The sequence below is a fragment of the Melospiza georgiana genome, chromosome 15, assembly GCF_028018845.1.
Source record: "Melospiza georgiana isolate bMelGeo1 chromosome 15, bMelGeo1.pri, whole genome shotgun sequence".
In the NCBI taxonomy this organism is placed as follows: domain Eukaryota; kingdom Metazoa; phylum Chordata; class Aves; order Passeriformes; family Passerellidae; genus Melospiza; species Melospiza georgiana.
In genome coordinates this window covers 10,265,072-10,279,867 of record NC_080444.1, presented here as the reverse complement: position 1 = coordinate 10,279,867, position 14,796 = coordinate 10,265,072, and the positions used below count along the sequence as shown (strand labels likewise).

General features: G+C 41.5%; 1 protein-coding gene across 3 annotated transcripts in view; it reads right to left on the bottom strand.

The window, feature by feature from the left end:
- FSTL4 (follistatin like 4) overlaps positions 1-14,796 on the bottom strand; it is a 208,142-nt gene that overhangs the window by 39,374 nt on the left and 153,972 nt on the right. The window lies entirely within an intron of this gene.

Below are 14,796 nucleotides of genomic sequence, written 5' to 3'. Positions count from 1 at the left end.
ATACTTAGTAGTTTATACTTAATAGTTTAAAGCAGTCAGGAACAGAAGGACAAACAAAGGCTCTCCAGCTTGAGTCCATCTGGGCTTGTTTCTCTACACCACTCCTCTCTACAACACTTTTCACTCCACTACCTCTCTTTGGTAGGAAAGCCTCTCAAAGGCTCTCCTACCAAAAATGGTACCTCAAAAGGTACCATTCTTGTACTTTTAAAAGGTACAAGAATGAGTCATATTTGTTCCTTAAGGAAGAATTAAGGTCAGACAGCTGCCACTGAAATATAGATAAACCCAGTTTCAAACTGCCCAAACACTGGAAGTCACCAAGCTTGAAAACTTGTTTACCAAACACAGCCACATATGGCACCTGAGATACAGATGTCTTAAAATATAAAAGCTTTCTAATACTTTATTTTAATAAAAACCCCAGTTATTTTGACTTATGTGTGCCACACAAAAGAAACTCCTACCAGCTCTCTGAAACCACATAGTTTCCTTCTGGCCACTGACATGAGATGTTGCTGCACCTTTTACCATGTGTGGTCACACAGAAAGGTCAGACCTGATACCAGAACTAGCCTGGGTGCAGATTGCCTTTATGTAGCATTTTGGCAGCAGTGACAGTGACTGGGCAGTCAGGCCACATCGTCCAAGCTCCCCTAGCCACAGCTTTGTAATTCACACAATGGCTTTTGCTTCCTCTCATTCCCAAGCTCTGCAATAAGTAAACTGTATTGCATGTAAATTATGAAGACTGGTCTTTCAAGGTAGTGGCCCATTGAGAGAGCAGGGAATGTTCACAGCTGGTGTTACTTTGCTTCAGCCACCTCCAAAACCTGGGCTGGGGAATGAAACAACCTGTCCCAGCACCAAGGGTGCTCCTTCCTCATCTCCACTGGCAACAACAGCAGGAAAACATAAGAGAATGATGCCTCACCCAAGGCCATGTGCTGTGGGAAAAAAAAACAACCCTTCAAGCAGTGGTGACACTGTAAAATGACATACAGGGGTCAGGTTACTCCCTCCCATTAACTGGTAAAGTTACTCTTCATCCCTTCCACTTACCTCACAACTCTGTCATTACATCCCACACAAGATCTGAATGTCACTTGCATAGAATAAAAATGAAAAAAACCCCAGTATCGACATTTGCAAGCACAATTTTCCACCTTTTCACATATTATCTAATTGAAAAATTGCTTTAACACCTCTTGAGTAGCAAACCTCTTAAATCTGTCACTAAAATATTCAGTGTATTTCAGCATCCTTGGACAGCCTGGACAGACTCGGTGCTCTTGTACAGCAACTGATTGTGAAGAACTAGTAAAAACCTGCTTGTGAAAACATACTCAAACAGCTCAGCACCCCTTCTCTTCTGCTTCTTCCACCTAAGTGAGAAGCTAACGTGCCAAAAGTGTTCACCACTGTGGATCTGAGGCTGACTTTGGGCTGCAGGGTGCATACAGCATTGGTGTGTCTGCCAGCAGTGAGCACTTCTCCCACTTAAAATTCCCAGTGCTATTTCAGGAAGAGTACAAGCTGCTCCAAATAAAAGGTAACTACAGTTTTGATAGATGGTTGATCAAAATTAAGAATGTTTGACTAACGTGGTGCTACTATTTGTGTTATGGTGGCTCCCACGGGCATTACATGAGAAGACTGACACAGTCTGACAATCAAACATTAAAAAGCAAAAGGGGAGATGAAGGAATATTGGGAAGACAACATTTAAGATCACCGAGCAGGTTACCTACTAAGCTGGGAAGACATAACATGCGAGTAAATCACACTGCCTTTGGGTACCATGGGCAGGGACATCTTTCACTCGACCAGGCTGCTCCAAGCCCCATCCAATCTGGCTTGAACACTTCCAGGGATGGAGAGTTCATCCCACCACCCTCACCCAGCTGCCTCAGGCATGGAAACAGCACATAGGGGCTAATAATGTAGTTATTTTCTACATAATGAAGAGCTTCTTTTAATGAATAAAATATTTGGAGTGCACTTGACAGGATAAAGAACTGATAATTACAATAATTTGTAGCATGCAGTAGGGCTAATGAGGACATCTCCTCTTGAGGAGGAATGAAATAGAGGGCCATTCATTTACAAGAGAATTGTTTTTTCATCTCACTGCTGTTTTCCTTAATTCCCTCTGCTGTTTTTCATGGTGCCTTGAGTTCCCTGGCACATGCTGGGCTTCCATAAGCTCCTTCTTCAGCAATGGATTTTCAGTGCTCTCTTGCAGTGGAATTTAAGGCTTCCTGCCCATCTTACAAACAATTGCTAAAGAGGCTTTGGCTTTTGCTTTTTAGAAGCACAGTAATGAAAAATACATTAAGGTTTAATTAAGAAGACACCTTGCACAGCTGCCATTCTTGGATGAACCATAAGAGGCCAAGAGATGAGCTTTTTTATGTTAAAGCATGTAATTAGCACAGACCACTTTAACAATACAAACACACTCCTTTTTAGAGTATTTCTATGGAGTATATTTGACAGCATCTTATTACTAGTACATTTGAGGGACTCTAATTAACATCTAAAAGCATTTCTACTAATACAGAATTATTTTGTGTCGTTTTAGTTATTGCTTTTTTGTTTTCAATAGAAAAATATTTCCTTATACAAGCAGGTAAATTGGGGAGGAAACAGGGTTCCCTAAGATGATGCAAGGGCTGAGCTTTTTAAAACTCTTTTAAAAGACTCAATATTAGGTTATAGAGCTTAGACACTGCTGCTGTTGGTTTATGTGCAAAAATTATTCAAGTCACCATAATGATTTTGTGTAGAGCTTCTAGATTAAGTATTGAACACTGTTCATTTTATTCTTAAAAACCTTTAGGAGATAAAAGGATTTTTACCATGGGTATAAAACTGAAGAGAACAAATAGGCAATATTCAAAGGGTGCTCATTTGCAGAAGAAAACAAGCTGGAATTGAATTTGGTCCTAAAATCAAGCAATGTTATGTTCAAGTTATGTTTATTTGGAAATCCTGAAGGACGAGGCATCCAAACCATTTTCTACATTCCACAGGTTCAACCAGTATCAGTCCTAGCTGACCCACAGTTACCAAGCTGTGTCAAACTTGATACTCTGGGATTTCAGATGAAGTAGGTCCTCAGCTTATTCCAGCTGGAAATAAGTTCCTGCCGACTATTTTGCCATCAGACATAGATACTATCATCAGAGAATGGGATGCTATCATTCTTCACTCAATTTTTAATAGTTCCAGACAGGGGTAAAGCCTTTGCAATGGTCCCCTTTAAAAAGGAATTGGTGTAAGGATGTGCCTGTGTATCAGAGGACTGTGACTAATCCCTGATCATGTAGATGAGAGACATCAAATGTGGAACAAAGTCAAGGTCAGTGAAAGGCAACCAGGACCCCACAAACTCTCCACTGGTGATGGCAGCAGCTCAGTGCCTGAACGCCTTGTGGTTCGGAATTAGGGCAGTGCCATCTCCAGACCTTTATTCAGGAGGGTAAGGGATCCCTCCCTGCGTGCTGGGGGTTAGTGCCAAGGGGTTATTCAGGGGAGGGACCACTCTTGTCCATCCTTTCCCACCTTTCCTGCCTGGTGTGATATTCAGCCCGAAGCACTGAGCACCTCTGGTGACCCAGCTGTCACCATCTTGATGTTCTTACATTAAACTTCTTGCAATACCAGGTCCCACAGTGACATATGAGAATGTGAAATCTTAGTAATTCCTTTCCTTGTAAAAAGGTGCCAAGATATTGCTGAACATCTGTCCCTCCTCCTCTCCAGTGTTATTTAAGCTGGAGTTACACTGCACCTTCACAAGCTCTGCATACTAATGCAGCAGTTATTACCTGTTGTGCTGGTTTATCATGGAAATCTTTTTCTCGGCTGTCATTTGCAGCCCACCAAAGGCAATCATAATTTCACAATGAAGACATGTATAACTGAAGTCATTACAGGGAGCAGCCTGGAATGAACATTTATAGAGAAAACCTCACTGACGTAGCATGGCATGGAGATAATTTACCTGGTGATGTTGGGCACCTGCCTTTGCTTGTGCTGCACTACCTACAGAAACAGATTTCACACTTTAAATAGTGCTTAATATCATGAATTAGATATCTTCCCTTAAATCTAAAGAAAATACACATTTCAATGCATTGCTGCCACCTTCAATCATTGCTACAGTTGTTCATGGATATCTTGCCTTGCTGAAACAGTCTCATAGAATTGCAGAATGTTCTGGGTTGGAAGATCATCTCACTCCAATCGCTTGCTGTGGTCAGGGACACCTTCCACTAGACCAGGTTCCTTGGTGCCCCTCCAGCCTGGTCTGGAACATTTCCAGGGATGGGGCATCCACACTTTCTCTAGGAATCCTGTGCCAGGGCCTCATCACTCTCACAGGGAAGAATTTCCCCATAATATTTAATCTACTCTTGTTCTATTGCTTAGATCCTGCTTATGAGGCAAGGCAATACCTTTTAAATCCTGTAACTCTCCTCAGAAGGGAGACAATGAACCAAATCTTAGCCTTGTTTGATGTTCAACAGGAGAATGACTTTCAAAGAAAGTCTCCAGCACTGATTCTTGCCCCCAAATTAATGCAGAGAGACCTGTTGTTTGTGAACTGAAGCATGGGTAACAGCCCTAAATACATCGTGTTTCTCCAGCAATGGTTCAAGTCAGGGGTGATTTAATGGGATGGAAACTTTAGTGTCTACTTAATTCCCCAAGTCCTGCAGCTGTGTTTATGCACTGCATTAGTAAAATCTGTTTATTGCCTTGTGGCCATGAAGGTCAGTGGTGATTTTAGCATTTGTTTCAACAGATAAAAGAGTTCTCCAGCTGAACACATTCTCAGATGAGGAGCTAACTGAATCCAGAAAATGAAAAAAATAATAGAACATAGTTAAACACAGAATATACCTTTTATAATTACTCTTTTCTCCAATAATTTTGATGAGATGTATTTGGCTCTGCATAGAGTTTGGAGAAATTTTAGACCCTCTTAAAGCTAAGCCAACTGCAGCTAATTGATTTTAAAATGACCGTGTTATTTGTGAGATGCATTTGTAAACATGAAAGTGAAGTTTGGCCAGCCAAGGAGGGACTCTGGTGATGCTGCTGGGGACACACTGGGATGGGATGTGGGGACACAATGGGATGGGATGTGGGGACACACTGGGATGGGATGGGATGTCATCTGGTTAGTCACAGCAGGGAGAGGCTAAAAGCAATGAAGGATGATTCACACTGAGTCTGAATCTGTACAACATTGTATAATATGCTTATAAATTGCTCATATTAGGATTTGATTTAGTTTCTACCCTACTGTATAGACCAAATAAATGAATTAGTAACAACCTCAGTACACAGATTACCCTGGGTTTGCATGCCTTTGCAAACCTCTTCCACTGGCTGCTTTTAGGATTATCTCCAGAAGAAACATTGCCATGCCATCACATTTTGCTGGTCATTAAGGTTCAACAAGCTGGTCTTACCCAGACACATTTGACATCTTCTCACCTGCCCAGAGTCAGGTGAAAGGATTATCCATCACCCAGTGAAAAAACTCCATTTTCTGAACACCAACTTAGAATTAGAGGAAAGCCAGTCATGCTACTAAAACTGTTTATGTTATTAATTAACGACCTTAGAGTTGTTAATGACCGTGATTAAAGTAGTTCACAATTAATGAGCCCAGAGAATTCCTACAGCTCCCACGTCAGTTCAGTGCAGGTGACTGGGGATGAGGTTTCTGGCTTTATAACCTGTGACAAACACCACCAGGAGCTGGCTCTGCCTCTGGGCACCCTTGGTGTGACCCAGCCCTGCCCAGCTGCCACTGTGGGACATCTCAGGAGCTCAGTGTCCCTCAAAGAGACATACAGCTAAGGACTGCAAGCTCAATTAATGTGAACAAGAAGATCATTTCTAAAGCTGAGTAGAAATGTTCATATCTCAGCTTTATTTTGTAGCTGCAATTATTCAGGTTCTTAATGTAATTTATAAATCCTCAGGACTTTTTGTGGGCTACTTCAGAAAACATTTTACTGTAAATTCTCTACTAAATTACTAATGCTGTTTTTTAAGTAATAAAAAGCCATAATTATGTATCTAGCAGAATTTAGTACCTGAAGCACTCTTCTGTCATTACTCTTGATGGCCACAGGCTATGACTCCCCAAGGTAGGTCCCCAACCTTACATTTGAAGCTAAACCCCTAAATTGTTAGCTTCAAAGCTAAATTGTGGAATTCAAAATAAATGTGTGCAAGTCCCCATGACACAGCTCTGGTGTGGTGGTGAAGACACTGCCTCTCATCCCTATCTAATGTCACCGTGACTTTGAACAAATGTAAGAGAAAAACAGCCATTGAAATAATTAAATATTATGATACCGTTCACTTTTCTTCAGCAACTGTGTCCATAAAATGCTACTGATGACATTTCATAGAATGGTTTGGGTTGGAATGGATCTTCAAAGCTCATCCTGTCAACCCCTTCCCATGGGCAGGAACAACTTCCACTAGACCAAGTTGCTCAGAGCAGTTGATTATTTATATAATGAGAATATGCCACAGAAAATAAAGCATAATTTGAAAAAAATATTTAATTTCAGAATTTAGGCCAGCTTCTAAGGGGATTAGAACTTCACAGAGACCACACTGTCCTGTTTCTGTGAAATACCTGCATGTTCCCCTTCAGAAGAATGACAGAATGCCCAGGGGAAGATGAGTATCATTTCCAGCAGCTGGATTTGAGACCATCTGAGAATCAATTCAGATCTCCTGAACCTGGGATTTGGAGGCTGGTGCCAAGCCTGAGAGGACGCCTCCATCCCCCTCTGAGCCCACCTGGGACCCTGGGTCACCCTGCCTGGCTTGGGGATCTGCTCCCAGGAACTGAGTAGAGAGAATCTTCAGGTGAGTAATTCTGAGCCACCTGCACTGGAAATGTCACATCTGGAGAGCCAAACGCTGTTCAGACAGCTGCTTGAACAATTATCTAAATTACACACAAAGTCCTCCCAAAAATGATACATATTTAAGAAAAAAAAGTCCAGTTCTCTCATATGAATCTGAATCAAGCATCTTCACATTGCTAATAAATTTGCTAAAAACTGTTTGTATTGACTTTTAACCAAACACAGCTTTTTTATGTACTTTATCCTAATGATCAATTTGTTTTCCTTTTTTTTTAAAGGAAACAAGCAACACACTTTCCATCACAAAATCCCATCACTGTCCTCATGCTACTAATCAGAGGGAGAACATTGAGTTTGTGCAGGAAGGGATAATTAATTCATTCTTGAAAGTACATGAATAAATATAAGTTGTTCAGTGCTTAATTATCTAATCTCCTGAGGGTAGTGATGGATTCATTATGTAAATAGGCATAAGTAGTCTATTTTGGAAAAAAGTTTACATAAAAGCATTTGTTTTTATTTTAAATTCCTATTCCCACAGATTGAGAGCAATGTTGATATGATTAATTTCTGATAAAATATTCCCATGTTGTACCAAGAGTATCCTGCTGAGACTGCAGCAGCCATGCATTTCCCCAGCCACTTTATTAATCTGCAAAGTAAAATTGCTAATGGTCTAACCGGCTCTCAGAATTCCTTCAGGGAGTCATAGAATCACAGAATGGTTTTAGTTGGGAAGGACTTTAAAGTTCACCTCATTCTGCCTTCCCTGCCCTGGCCAGGGACACCTTCCTCCAGACCAGGATACTCCAAGCCTCATCCAGCCTGGCCTTGAACACTTCCAGGGATGGGGCAGCCACAGCTGCTCTGGGCAACCTGTTCACACAAGTTTACCATGAGACTCAAAAACTTGTCTCTTTTTCTTAAAAACAGTTAAAAATCACACTACAGGGTCCTCCTCTGCCTCTTTCCAAAAAACTGTGAGAGAGAAGAATTAAAACCTCTCACTGACCCCACCAAAAAATAAAGAACATTATGAATTTTTGGAGACAGATGTGAAGTGTTGCAGCTGCTCTCTGAATTTCACATTTTCTATCCTACAGGGACTATAAGACACAATTAGCATCAGTAGCTTCATTGCCACAACAGCATAAGTTGTCTCTTTTAAAAGGTTTATTTCAGCATTTTTAGGAGTTAAAAAGTTTCTCCAAATCCAGAAATTCCTTAGCTTTGAGACTGGGAACTCTTTAGCACAGGCAGGCTCTGTCAAAACAACAAGACTTTGAACAGTCACTATCTATATTTAAACTATGGTATACCAGAGTTTCAGAAAAAAAACCCCACTAAACTTATTTTTGTAACTTTTCTAAGTTACAACATCTGAACTGATTTATACCTGATTTAAGGCAGAAAATGATAGCTTGTAGTGGAGGACATAGCACACCAAGATTCTCCCTGGAGTGAATTTTTATGGATGCTCTATAAACCCCCAGGGTTTATCATGGAAATACTGTCAGAACATTAAGTTCAACATGACTCGTGGGAACCACTAAGATGTGTACAGAAATTACTTCAAATATAGAGACAAGTCAGGCCATGGGGTATCTGGGGATCAAGAAACATTCACGTATAATTTACAACCCCTGAGTCATCAAAAATTGCCTTATCAAACTGCTCTGATATTTCACTCTCTGTCCATTTTCCTTTGAGTTCCTCGCCAGCATTATGCAATGAATGTGATGCATGGAAAAAATGGATGAACCAGGAAACAAGGATTCTAGGAACTAACCTTGCACTTCTTCTAAACTCAGATGAAGGGTTTGTAAAAAAAATCCCAAGCATTTAAAATGAAGTATGCATGTTTCTTTCACATTCCCATATTTACTGAGCTCATAAACAACCAAATCAGGGTGAGTAAACCTTTGGAGTTGTAAATAAGCCTTAGTGATGTTTTTCATGGAGCTTTCATTGCTTTCTATGGATGACTGCAAATTTAGCTACGGTGATTATCTGGATTTTGCATCTTTCCTGACTGAAGCTACATTCAGGATGCTTAATAAATGCAAGGGCTCTGCTCTCCTGTGCTCATGCCAATTCCAGGACACAACCTGACATAGCTCAGGTTGGATGGGGCTTGGAGTAACCTGGTTTAGAGGCAGATCTCCCTGCCCATGGCAGTGGGGCTGGAACTGGATGATCTCTGAGGACCCTTCCAACCCAAACCAGCTGTGATGCATTTCTTCTCATCCTGAGGTGCTGCTGGTCCTGCCTTGGAAGGTGACCAGTTTAATGTGCTGCAGTGATGTACCAGTCCGGAGATGGCACAAACAGCAGAAATTTGGCTAGTGGGGATCCTGCAAGGTTACAGCAAGGTTGTTCTGCAGCAACATTTATCCAGCTAACATCTTGCACTTTCAAAACACATTAGTTGGTAAAAACTTTGGCATCAGCACTCTCACCATGTCCTTCCCTTATTCAGAACCACCTGAATGAAGTTAAGGAGAAAGTCAGGAATGTGCAGAGGAACAGCAAAGGTAATTTAATAACATTCATTTCTGGAGAGGATGGTGCCGGGAAAGCAGACAGCAAAGCACAGCTCCTAAAGAAAATCCCCAATTTCCTGCTATCAACAGGAAACACAACATTGTTTTTTGTGGGCAGGTTTAGTCCTGCTTAAACTCTTCTCTGCAGAAACCCCTGCAGAGAAGACCCTTTAACTGGTTAATTCATCAGAACTCAGTGCAATGCTGGGCAGGCAGCTGGACCTTGGGACAAGATTTGGAGTCAAGGTGGACAATAAAAGGTTTGGAAGGGACCAGTAAGGAATGGGTAAGTACAGACACCAATGTGGCTTCTTGAGTGCAGCAGAAATCTCTGCAGAGAGCTCCAGGTAGTGTCAAGCTGTAGTTATAGCAGGAGAAGCAGATTTAATCTTTGTCTAGACAGTTAAACCCTACTCTGCCTCAATTTCCCCCATATGAGACCTCTCCAGGACATTCTAGGAATAAGGTGTCTGAAAAGATTTTTTGGAACCATGATAATAGGTGTCACACAAATACCCACAAGCATGTTGGATTTCTTATTAAAGCCGCTCTGAGGTTCACAGATAAAATCCACATATAAAACTGAAATTTAATTACACAAAAATACTTTGAAGCTGAGATTTGAAGCCTCTGCTGCAAGAAACTTGAATTCCAGTAAAAAAAAATGATAAATGCTGCATCCTTGAAAGTAACTGGAAAAACAAATCACCTGGACTACCATATTAAAAAGCATATTGAAAAGCAAGATATGCTGGCAAAATGTGGCCAGCTGTACTTTGTGTACCAACTTGGCACCAGCATCTTGAAACTTTTACATCTGCAGAGCAAAATGATTTATGGAAGCTGTTCTTTATCATTCAGGCTTATAAGTCTTATGTCACATAAAACCCCTTGGCACTGGAAGAACATTCTGATTGTGCTGGGAAGCGGCTGCAGGAGGGGGAGCAGTGACAGCCTCCATCACCTGGGCTGCCCAGCACCCTTCTCATTCTGTTGGCATATTACACCAGGTTTGCACACAACAGGCAGGATTTAGTTAGAAAGCAGCTATTCAACAATTTTATTTTTCTTATCTTATATCCCCAACCTTATTTTCAACTATTCAAATGCAGCTCAGAAGGCAGAAATGATTCATTGCTCCCTGGATTTTTCTGTAACACCCTTCACCATTAAATCGTCTTCAGAAATGCTCGTGCGCACCTTTGACATGTTTGCTTTAGCTGAGTTATGTGGACTCACAGAGGGATTATTTGCCAAAAAAGAACTTTTTAGCCCTTCTGCCTCATTTCCGCTCAGCATGCTCCCAGCTCTGACCTGTCCAAAATCTCCCATTCCCGCTGAGCTTCAGTCACCCCACCTCACTGGCTGGAACTGTGACTGACAGCCCTCACCAGCCATCCCATGGACAGCTGCTGCCCCTCTCCCTTCCCCACAGCCCCAGCAGAGCTCCTGCATCCAGATTTGATGCCTCCCAGGTCCAGCAGAGGCTGATGGAACAAAGCAAGGCCTGGTCCTGCTCCTGCCTCTGCAGGGACAGCCCCACCACTTCTCACCAACGGAATTTCTCTGCCAAAACCAGAAAAGCTTTTCCCCGAGTCTGTGCAATCTGCACCTGAATTTGCATCTCAGAACTTGGCCCCATTTGTGCTGTGGGCCCACCTCTGCTCTCCAGACCACCAGCCTGCCTCAAAACGTGTTTCATCAACTCTTCCAACCAACAGCACTTAAAATCGTAGAAACATAGAACCACACAATGGTTTGGGTTGGAAGGGACCTCAGAGAACACCCAGTTCCACCCTCCCTGCACCTTTCACCAGACCAGCTTGCCCCAAGCTCCATCCCACTTGGTCATGAACATTTCCAGCCACTGGGCCACTATAGCTTCTCTCTAATGGGCACATTTCCATTCCTTCTTCCTATGAAAATGGCCTTTTAATTTTTTCCTATATTTTTATTGTTCCCTCCTAAACTGTCATCAACTATATCTCATTATCTCTTTGTGTGTGACATTAAATGGCTCTATGCTACCCAGACCTCCCAATACAAGCAAAGAATACAGGGATTTCTCTTGTACTGAAAGTACAGGATCCTAGATCTCACCATTTTGGTGAGGGCTGCTAATATTGACTTTTTAGGCCGATTGCAGCAGATACATGCCTTGTTTACATTTAATGATTACAAATTAAAATCAGCTCAACGAACTCAACATTTGAGGAATGCACAGTGCACCATATATAATGAATTACTGTTGATTAAGTCTATAAATTAAATATCGGCACAATCTTTAAATATACATTTAATTTAAAACACACCAGAAACCCAGTGGGCCAAATGAAAGACTGTTTAATGCTAAGTTATTTGCCAGCATAGCCACCATATGCCAAACACCAGAAATAACAGCATTCATCACATCAGGAGTCTGGAGACAGCTTCTTTTTAAGATCTTTAGCACAGCACTCATCACAAATATTGTCACAGATGCTCTGTTTTCCCAAGAAATAATGCATGCCTAATGTGAAGAAGAGCCCAAAAATTCTTTCAGAATGCATGACCATGTGCACATCACAACAACCATAGCACAGAAATGGTTAAACATTGTCCATCTTCAGAGATGGTTCCTGGCTGAACATGAGCCTTCCTCACCTGCTCCAACCAGCCCTTCCTCTGGGTCTCCTTTATGAAGAGACACAGAAACAATATCCACAATATATTTATTTACTCACCAGATGTCAGATACAAATTAGTACATCATAAAGAGCCAAAACATCAGCCTTGACGGCTCGGCTCAACTGCTTTTGAAATATCTTACTTAAGTTAAACCTTGGTGACAAGAAAACTACTGAAATCAACATTAAAGGTAGTTACTGCTCACAATGGTAATGCTAAAGTTAAAAATTTCCAATGCAAACCCCTCAGCCAATACAAGTATCAATAAGATCAGTGGTTGACTTGTGGATGCCAGTATTTATTATGCATTCTGTAAATTATGGCTTTGCTAATGAAATGATTTTCACAAACACAACATGACATTCATTCACTCAGATATAACGCATACCTGCAGGGCATGCAGTGAAAAGCCTTCTGCTGTATTTTAATTGAGGCATAGTCCTTTGTGGCTTATACCCCTTCAAAGTAATCAAATTCTACATTTTTAATTGGTTCAACTGTGTTATTATTAATTTGGTAAACAATTAATGGTAATTTATGGAGCTATTATTTCATTAGTCCCAATGCTCTTACAGTGCCACACATGATGCCTGACAGGGTTTGGTTTGGATTCTACATGTGAGCCACAGACAAAAAAAGGGCCCAACCATGGCCAGGGCTTCACAGAGCAAAGATGTGTTCAAAAATATATTAAAAATATTTTAGAAATTCAGTTCATGCCCTAGAGAGCTGCAATGAAAATATGCAACAAAGCCAGAAGATGGAATGAGAAATCAAGGCATAGTTAGAGAAAATTACTTGTGATGGCCAGAGCAAACTTTGTCTTCCTACTCCTGAACTGTACTGACAAACCCCCAAAAGAGTAATAAACTAGTGTGGGAAACATTGTTTCTTCTTGCTGAATTCTGATTTTGTGTATTTTCACTCTGAAAAGTGAAACCAACTCAGCTACCAGTATTTGGGATTTCTCTGTCTCTGGCAATACCCCAGGTGAATAAGTGAATGTTCCTGTCAGTGGAACACACAGAGTGCTCCTGTCAATAATTCTAGATGGAAGGGATTTAATAAGCATTAGCTAGATTATGGTATTTAAACAGGTGACATGAATATTCTTTCATTTTTCTTATGTCTCATCTTTTGCCAAAACCCTAATTTCTCTATTTTTTCTGCTGTTTTCTCCCTTCCCCTTACTAAGACTACACTGAGCAAGACAGCAAAATGCCAGGACATGGAATTGAAAAGATTGTCTCTGATCCTACAAAAAGGGCATCCTGTAAGTGAAAATGCCTCCAACTAGCACCAAAAGCTGAGAGACACTGCTTTTTAGTCCAGGTCAGATGAAGGAGGATGTAATTTTCCACCCTGATTTCATTATAAGAAGGAGATGACAGTGCTCCTGCCATGAGTCAGGCAAACCTCACCTCCAGCCATGGGCAGGGTGAACTTTTCAGGAAAAATCCCTCAGACATTCTGCAGAGCAGTGCTTGGATTACAGAGGCTCACAGCACAGCAGGGCTGTGGTAATGCTCAATAAACCTCTCCAGATAGATTAGAACAAAAGTGTAGGATGAAGCCTGTACTTTTTCCTGAAAATGAAAAGCATCAGTGGTACCTCAAGGTGTGCACCAAGGGCTGACTTCCACAGGCATCCCTGTTCTTTGCTCTACCTAAAGCTATTCCTGTAATTTTAAATCCCCCTAATGAAGATTTGACTGTCTCACTCCAAGCACTGCAAATCAGCAAAATTCAGTGTAAATCAAGAGCAATGTGGGTATAGGAAACATCAAGGATGAAGTCAGGGACAAACTGTGAAAAAGGCTTTTAATGATTCAGAGTAATATATTTCAGATGTTTAAGCAAACAAAACATTCATAAACTGCAGCAGAACTGCTCCTTTCAGGCTGAATGGGGCCTCTATTCCCAAGTTATGGAAGACAGTGATTGAAGGAAGGAGAAAAGCCAAGGGCACTAACACAGAGCCAACACTGCTCCCCAATATTTTCATGCAGAGCAGCACAGAAATGCTGATCTTTCGTGATGCTGCCTACTGTGGTGTGGACACTTAGTTAACCTATTTTTCCCTCCTTCTTCTCTTAGCAATATCTGAGAGGGAGTGAACTGCTCACTGGAATTTGCTGTGTGTTTGAGGGTAAAGCATCCTTATCTTTGTTGCAGGGTTACAGAGGCTGGTAAAAAGCACAGGGATCCCTTCTTCCCAATCTCCCATTAATGGAAGGCACATCATCTCTTGAAGACCACTCCAAGGAGAAGTCAGGCTGCCACACCTGCCAGAGCACTGCTTGGGTAGGAGAGGAGAAACCTGCGTGGAACAGTATCTTGGGGACACAGTTTTGGGGACACTTCAGGTCTGAAGCAGCCTCACTTCAGGATTATCTGGATTACATCACTGAATCTTATGGATTGCTGCAACTTGCACTGGGAGACACAAGCCTGCGCTTGCTCAATGCATGAGCAGCATCCAATGTCCAAGAACTCAAAAGAGTATTATGTGAGAGAGGAGGATGTGAGTTGTTTATGCTTGGTGATCAACACCGAGTGGGAGAAGCTGGCATTTGCCCAGGATGTCAAGGTTAACAACCCTTCTATTACAAAATATTTTATGGGTGAATCTTAAATGACTACAGATGGTCAGGTGTTGATTTTGCATGTCCTTT